The sequence below is a fragment of the Capricornis sumatraensis genome, chromosome 3, assembly GCF_032405125.1.
Source record: "Capricornis sumatraensis isolate serow.1 chromosome 3, serow.2, whole genome shotgun sequence".
Taxonomy (NCBI): Eukaryota; Metazoa; Chordata; class Mammalia; order Artiodactyla; family Bovidae; genus Capricornis; species Capricornis sumatraensis.
In genome coordinates, this window is record NC_091071.1 from 63,037,429 (window position 1) to 63,045,890 (window position 8,462).

At 40.7% G+C, this 8,462-nt stretch overlaps 1 protein-coding gene across 3 annotated transcripts in view; it reads right to left on the reverse strand.

The window, feature by feature from the left end:
- Window positions 1–8,150, reverse strand: part of OSBPL6 (oxysterol binding protein like 6) — a 114,940-nt gene extending 106,790 nt beyond the window's left edge. For all 3 annotated transcript variants that reach the window (XM_068966823.1, XM_068966821.1, XM_068966820.1), the window contains exon 1: window positions 8,065–8,150. The gene's annotated coding sequence lies outside the window, so the exon portion shown is untranslated. The remainder of the gene's footprint in view (window positions 1–8,064) is intronic.
- Window positions 8,151–8,462: the final 312 nt, after the last annotated feature.

The window sequence follows — 8,462 nt, forward strand, 5'->3', positions numbered from 1 at the left end:
CGGACTGGGGTTTGTGACATTGTACAGGAGACAGGGATCAAGACCATCCCCATGGAAAAGATTCAAAAAAAAGCAAAATGGCACGTTTGTTAATCTATGCTAAAGAATCTACCTGCCAATGGAGGAGACGCAAGAGACACAGATTCAATCCATGGATTGGAAAGATCCCCTGGAGTAGGAAATGGCACCCAACTCCAGCATTCTTGCCTTGAGAATCTCAAGGACAGAGGAGCCTGGTGAGCTACAGTCCATGGGCCACAAAGAGTTGACACGAATGAGCAACAGAACACACACACAGTTGGCAAAGTTATTTATAAAGAAGATATTGAATTTACTAGCTTCTTGCCAACTTCAGATTTTTCTATTTCCTCTAACATGTGAAAGTGTTATTAGCTCAGTCGTGTCCGACTCTTGTGACCCCATGGACTGTACCTGCTAGGCTCCTCTGTCCATGGAATTCTCCAGGCAAGAGTAGTGGACTGGGTAGCCGTTCCCTTCTCCAGGGGATCTTCCCGACCTGTTGACTGAACTTGGGTCTCCTGCATTGCTGGCAGATTCTTTACCATCTGAGTTACCAGGAATGCCACCAACATGTGGAAAAAAAAAAAAAGGTACTTTATGAGTAGAAATACCTGAATTGAAAAACACTGATAAAACAAAGTCTAGAGAAGACTGTTTTGATCAGAGGAAACTTTTACTTCTGACGCCAGTTTTAATTAAAAGCCACATGTGAAAAAGATTTGCTCATCTCTACCTGCCTCTTGAGAAACCTATATGCAGGTCAGGAAGCAACAGTTAGAACTGGACATGGAACAACAGACTGGTTCCAAATAGGAAAAGGATACCTCAAGGCTGTATATTGTCATCTTGTTTATTTAACTTCTATGCAGAGTACATCATGATAAATGCTGGGCTGGAAGAAGCACAAACTGGAATCAAGATTGCCAGGAGAAATATCAATAACCTCAGATATGCAAATGACACCACCCTTATGGCAGAAATTGAAGAGGAACTAAAAAGCCTCTTGATGAAACTCAAAGAGGAGAGTGAAAAAGTTGGCTTAAAGTTCAACATTCAGGAAACTAAGATCCTGGCATCTGGTCCCATTACTTCATGGCAAATAGATGGGGAAACAGTGGAAACAGTGTCAGACTTTATCTTGGGGGGCTCCAAAATCACTGCAGAGGGTGATTGCAGCCATGAAATTAAAAGACGCTTACTCCTTAGAAGGAAAGTTAGACCAACCTAGATAGTATATTGAAAAGCAGAGACATTACTTTGCCAACTAAGGTCCATCTAGTCAAGGCTACGGTCTTTCCTGTGGTCATGTATGGATGTGAGAGTTGGACTGTGAAGAAGGCTGAGCGCCGAAGAATCGATGCTTTCGAACTGTGGTGTTGGAGAAGACTCTTTAGAGTCCCTTGGACTGCAAGGAGATCCAACCAGTCCATTCTGAAGGAGATCAGCCCTGGGTGTTCTTTGGAAGGAATGATGCTAAAGCTGAATGCAGGAGGAGAAGGGGATGACAGAGGATGAGATGGCTGGATGGCATCACTGACTTGATGGACGTGAGTTTGAGTGAACTCCGGGAGTTGGTGATGGACAGGGAGGCCTGGCATGCGTGATTCATGGGATTGCAAAGAGTCGGACATGACTGAGTGACTGAACTGAACTGAACTGAACCTGAAAGATAACATCCTAATTAGTTGAAGAATATTTTAAGAAAATGAATAAATTTTTTAACAAAAGGAAAAATGTAAACTAACTCTATTTGCAAGGTTTGTTAAGTTTATGAAATTTAAGAAGGTAAAAAGAAACATGAAAAGGGGCAAAATTTGTTTAGTTCAAAAACGAGTGATGAGACAAAAGTCTATACAAGGGCATTCAAGTAACAAATTCTCAGCACCCATCATTTTCCTTGCAGACCCTCCTACATAGTCTGGATTCCTCATCTTTGCCACACTAGATTTAGTATAAATTTTGGTATAAATTTTCACTAGTTTTTTCTTTTAAAAGTTTTATTCTAGAATAATTTTAGATTTTTATAAATTTACAAATACAGTACAGAGTTCCCCAAAACCCAGGACTTCCTCCAGTTTTCAGAAGCTGACAAAACAAGAGATCTTCATTTGAAAGTTCAGTTCAACAATTTACAGTGTCAGTTGAAAAAAAAAATTGGACATTTGAAAATAAATCCAAATACCCAAATGTGTAGTTATTGTTTAAATAAATTGTATAGTACTTTCAAATTTAGTTTTCTTAATATGAAAGTTTAGTTGGCAAATCACCCTTCAGTTCTCAGCTTCTGTCACCTCAAATAGGCATATGCCCTGTCACTTTCTGCATGACACTCTTTTCATTTCCTTCGCAGCACTTACCCCACTCAGTAGTTACAATATTTGTTTATTGGCTTTTTGTCTGTCCCCAGAGACTTCCCCTGTTGTGCTTGCTGCTTCTCCTTGTTACAGTCTCTGCACTTAGAACAGTGCCTGTGCACACCGAGTAGAGACACCCAGTAGACTTTCCTGGATGAATGAACAAATGAGCAAACACTAGATACGGCCGGGGTGATAAAAGGCGTGTGATAAAAGACACATCTATTTAAACTGCCGTTGTTTCTGAAACTTCCATCCTTTGCTGCTAAGTCGCTTCAGTCGTGTCCAACTCTGTGTGACCCCATAGATGGCATCCCACCAGGCTCCCCCGTCCCTGGGATTCTCCAGGCAAGAACACTGGAGTGGGTTGCCATTTCCTTCTCCAGTGCATGAAAGTGAAAAGTGAAAGTGAAGTCTCTCAGTCGTATCCGACTCCTAGCGACCCCATGGACTGCAGCCTACCAGGCTCCTCCATCCATGGGATTCTCCAGGCAAGAGTACTGGAGTTGGCTGCCACTGCCTTCTATCCTTTACCACCAGCCATATATAGCTGAAGTTCTGGGCAGACGATTTGTTAGTCTACCACCTGTGTAACCCCTTCTTACTGAGACAAAATCTAGAAATGTTACTTCCAATAAATCCTTGTTGTCTGAAAGCCAAAGCTTTCAAAGCAGATCTATTTTGTTGGTTCACTGCACTCAGGACTTCCTGGCATTATTCATTTGACGTGAAAAGTCAATTTAAAAAAAAACATTTAAAGCACCCTTAGAGTTAGACGAATTAAAGTCTAATTAATCATCTTTCTGTACCTAAAAATATATTTGGAAAAAAACTCAAAAATACTGGATTCTAACCTTATGGAGGCTTGAAAATGAGACATTTTGAGAAGACAGGTGAAAAGCTTAAAAGACTAATGGTGAGTGGAAAAAAAAAAAACCTCTCCTTTTTCCCTCCTACTGTTTATCCCTCAGCTTCAAGTTCAAGGAATCACCCGGTTGTAGGAAAAAGAAAGGAAGGATAGACAGGTGGCAGGAAGGAAGGACAGATGGCAGGAAGGAAGGGAGAGGCAACTATCTAGGCAACTATCCTGTATTCTCTATGAACACTTATATTTCTCCCAAGATCAAATGTTACAAAATGTGCCCCCAAATCAAAGCACTTGATCCCTTTACTGAGCAAGGAAAAAGAAAGTCATTCTAAGACAAGCATCCATAAAATATCCATTTATCGGATAAAAAGAAGCAAGAAGAACAAAACTTCAGTGGCACTTTCAGACTATTTATTTTTCTTCTCTTTCTGGACCTGCACTATAATGAAGGGTAGACACTAATAAGCGCATTCAATGCAGCACAAATTGATCCACCAGCCACAGAGTACAATCATCCCACTGTCACTCCAGAACCTCTCCTGCTGAAGATAGAATGACTCACAAATAACTCGAATTATTGGTGGACTAAAGATTTAATACGCTAAATCTCACTGCCAAGAAACATATCAACATCAATACCAAAAATGGAGGTGAAAGAAATTCAGTTTTTGACCACATACATAAATTTTGGAAGCTCAAAAATAATGATAATGATAAAAGATGTATAAAATTCTACATTTTTTCCCTCTACAAAAATAAAAAAATTATTAGTAGTAATGCTGAGATTATTCATTTGAAGAGAAAAGAGATACAAGTATAAAATCACATAATATTAAAACTCCATAAGGTTGAAAAATTCAATGTCAACTTATAATTTTTTATTTTAAAATATATATATTTCCGACTCTGTTTCCTAAAAAGGCCTGGAAACACTAACAACCAATAAGAATGAATACCCTTAATGCCCAGACTGTAGTTTCTAAATTCCATTTTCTACTAAAAGGAACCAGAGCTCTTCGTAATAACTGATATAACAGATTCTTAGACTGGGCTATGAAGTGAACAAGAGGATCTTAAAGTATCCCTTTGAACCAAAAAGCGGGGGTCAAAAAATCTAATAGGGCATGGGTGCCTTTGGGATGTTCTTTATCTTGATCTGGGTGCTGATTATATGGGAATACTGAGTTTGTGAAAACTCACTGTGATTCACTTATGATGGATTCTCTTTTCCATATGTATTTACAAGAACCAATCTGAAGGGGTTCCCAAGGAACAAAGAAATTTTTATTTGCGCATTCTGAAAAAAATAAAAAGTCACTTTATTTTGATAGTCAACTAATCAAAATATACTCTTAAAATCCATGAATTTACAATGATCCTCAAGAAAAAAAGGAACTCTCCCCCTAAAAGAACAAAGAAATATCTCTGATCACCTTTTAAAGAGAGAAGTCAAGTGGACTGGTATCAATACTGCCAGTTCTCATTGGATGTCGTCTCCATTTCTATTACCTGAGGGAGAAGTCTTGTGATCTTCATAACAGCTAAAAGGGAGCAAACATCAACTGTCTTGCTGTACCAGAACCGAGTACTCTTTCTCTTCCTCCAGTTTCTGCCTATGTCATATTTGTTGACTGGTTAGCTGATTTACGGGCTTCCCTTGTGGCTCAGGGCTTCCCTTGTGGCTCACCTGGTAAAGAATCCACCTGCAATGTGGGAGACCTGGGTTCGATCCCTGAGTTGGGAAGATCCCCTGGAGAAGGGAAAGGCTACCCACTCCAGTATTCTGGCCTGGAGAATTCCGTGGACTGTATAGTGCTGGGCGACTGAACTGAGAGACTGAGAATAGTGCATGGGGTCACAGAGTTGGACATGACTGAGCGACTTTCACTCACTAGCTGATTTACTGGGTTTACCCTTTTCACCACATTTCAACCTATTTTATACGTCGGTAATGACTCTCAAGCACCTTGGTTCCATTCGTTTGGTCCTAGTTGTTCTTTCCTCAGGGAGTTAAGGAAAGTGGAATGTGGAACTAATAACAGGAATGCCAAGGAAAAAAGAGATAAAGGGGCTTTCTGAAAGCATTTATGACCATACATGTTGTTATTGTTCAGTCGCTACGTCCTGTCTGACTCTTTGTGACCCCATGAACTGCGGCACGCCAGGCTTCCCTGTCCTTCACTGTCTTCTGGAGTTTGCTCAAACTCATGTTATTGAGTCGGTGATGCCATCCAATCATCTCATCCTCTGTTGTCCCCTTCTTCTCCTGCCCTCAATCTGCCCCAGCACAAGGGTCTTTTCCAATGAGTTGGCTCTTTGCATCAGGTGACCAAAGTTTTGGAGCTTCAGTTTCAGCATCAGTCCTTCCAATGAATATTCAGGACTGATTTCCTTTAGGATAGACTGGTTTGATCTCCTTGCTTTAATAGGCACTCTCAAGAGTATTCTCCAGCACCATAGTTTGAAAGCATCAACTCTTTGGCACTCAGCCTTCTTTATGGTTTATGGTTGATCCAACCCTCACATCCGTACATGACTACTGGAAAGACCATAGCTTTGACTATATGGACCTTTGTTGGCAAAGAGATGTCTCTGCTTTTTAATATGCTGTATAGGTTTGTCATAGTTTTCCTTTCAAAGAGCAAGCTTCTTTTAATTTCATGGCTGCAGCACCATCCACAGTGATTTTCAGTTCAGTTCAGTTCAGTTCAGTCGCTCAGTCGTGTCAGACTCTTTATGACCCCATGAATCGCAGCACTCCAGGCCTCCATGTCCATCACCAACTCCTGCAGTTCACTCAAACTCACATCCGTTGAGTCAGTGATGCCATCCAGCCATCTCATCCTCTGTCGTCCCCTTCTCCTCCTGCCCCCAATCCCTCCCAGCATCAGAGTCTTTTCCAGTGAGTCAACTCTTTGCATCAGGTGGCCAAAGTACTGAGTTTTAGCTTTAGCATCAGTCCTTCCAAAGAACACCCAGGATTGAGCTCTTTAAATCTGCCATTGTTTCCATTTTTTTCCCCATCTACTTGCCATGAAGTGATGGGATGGAATGCCATGATCTTAGTTTTTTGAATGTTAAGTTTCAAGCTAGAGAGTTTCTCGTTTTCCTTTTTCACCTTCATCAAGAGGCTCTTTAATTCCTCTTCACTTTCTGCTATTAGGGTGGTAAGTGTGAAAGTCACTCGGTCATATTTGACTTTTTGTGACCCCATGGACTACACAGTCTATAGAATTCTCTAGGCCAAAATACTGGAATGGGTACCCTTTCCCTTCTCCAGGGGATCTTCCCAACCCAGGGATTGACCCCAGTTATCTGCATATCTGAGGCTGTTGACTATACATGGATACACACTAACTCCAAAAGAGGAATGGAAACAAACCCATTTCCCTAAGGAAATGAGATGCCACTTACTTGCTTTTTCTTTTTAAGAAGAGTTTAATTTCTTTCTTATATAGTCAAGTCACAAGTCATAAATGTGTGGAAACAAATTTCCAGTTACTTTAGTCCCATAAACTTAACCTGATAGTCAAAGGGACTCATGTACATTTCATTTTCATGTATGGTCAAGTATCAAGAGATACTGGGCAATACCTAAGAGATCTCATGAGATAAAGCAAGAGCAGTGTAGCCAGAGGACAGTAAACTACCAGAAATCAACATCCAGTCTCAGTAGCCTTCTTTCTTGTTTGCTTCAACATTAAAAATGAGCATTTTGACACCTAAAATCTGCTCTAGTAAGAGGCACTATCCATTTGAAAAATGAGGTGCTGGGATAAGAACCACTGTTTTGGGATCAAGTCAGTTTCCCCCATCTGTAAACTATGATCAAATAAGTAATGCTTGGATTTAGCCAATGCAGACAAAAAAGTGCTATGCCCATAAGGGCCCTATAATTTAAAATGTGTTCATGGTTAAGGCTCTTTATTACTATACAAAAGCTTGATTCAATATCAAATTAAGAGGAACATTACAGCAAGTAATTTAGTCCCCAACAATATAGAGTGATCAAAGATGGGGAAAGAGAAATTTGTGATTAACTGCAACCCACTGTGCTTGAAGATGTATCTGATTTTGATGGTGAGATTTCTCAGTGTCAAAAGTTCTGTGCATGTAGATGGCAGAGTATACAGCTCAGGAGATTCACTCTGGTGTCCAGAACGAGTAGTGGCCTAGAAGATGGACTCAAAATCCTGTAAGTTAACGTGTTAGCCACTCAGTCGTATCCAGCTCTTTGCAACCCATGGCCAGTAGCCTGCAGGGCTCCTCTGTCCATGGAATTCTGCAGGCAAGAATACTGGAGAGGTAGCCATCCTCTTCTCCAGGGGAACTTTCCAACCCAGGGATCAAACCCGGGTCTCCTGCACTGCATGCAGATTCTTTACCATCTGAGCCACCAGGGAAGCCCAAACGCCTACAGATGTCATTCGAAAAGAAGGCAACCCAATGAATTACCTTTCCTTCCCGGACCAAAACAGTCAGACCAGGCAATGGAACCATTAGGCTGTGACACATCAGACTCTGAAATGACAACCTCGGGGCTGGAAAAAATGATTCAGACCTTATCACCAGGGAAATTAGATTTCCCAGCTAAGAACCATGGGCCATCTGGTTTTGTAAGTTTTCCTTCTTCATAGGCAAGCCTGGCAGGTGTTAGCTTAATCTCAGAAAATCATCACTCTCACAGGGCACAAATTTTATATAAATAGTAAAATGCCAAAAGAGAAAGCGAATAAAGACTAAGAGAGTGTTATGTGTAAACTACGGGGGAGAGGCTTCATGTAAGGAGAGAAGAAACTAATCTTAAAGCAGAAATCTTACCTCAAAAGCCTATAGACCAGGCAGGTAACATACAAGGCTGGTTGTTTAAGACTTAGGGGAAGGTAAAGACTACCACATTTCAGTCCTTGAAATAGTAAAAAGACCATATTTTTTAATCATCCAAGAGAAGCCAGGGGTGTGTGTGTGTGTGTGTGTGTTGCGTGTGTATATCTTATGTCAAGTATCCAGATTACCCAATGTTGGCAATTAACTCAATTTTTAAAAATAAACTTCTATAGATTAAAAAAACTATGCCTAAAATTTGGCCAGTAGGCCACCAGTTTGCAAGCTATGCTTTAGAATTTAACTTTAAATAATACAATAAATAATAAGCAGAAAGCTCCCATTGTACCACCGCCACCACTGCTGCTGCTCTTGTGCCTCCAAGAAAATAAGGG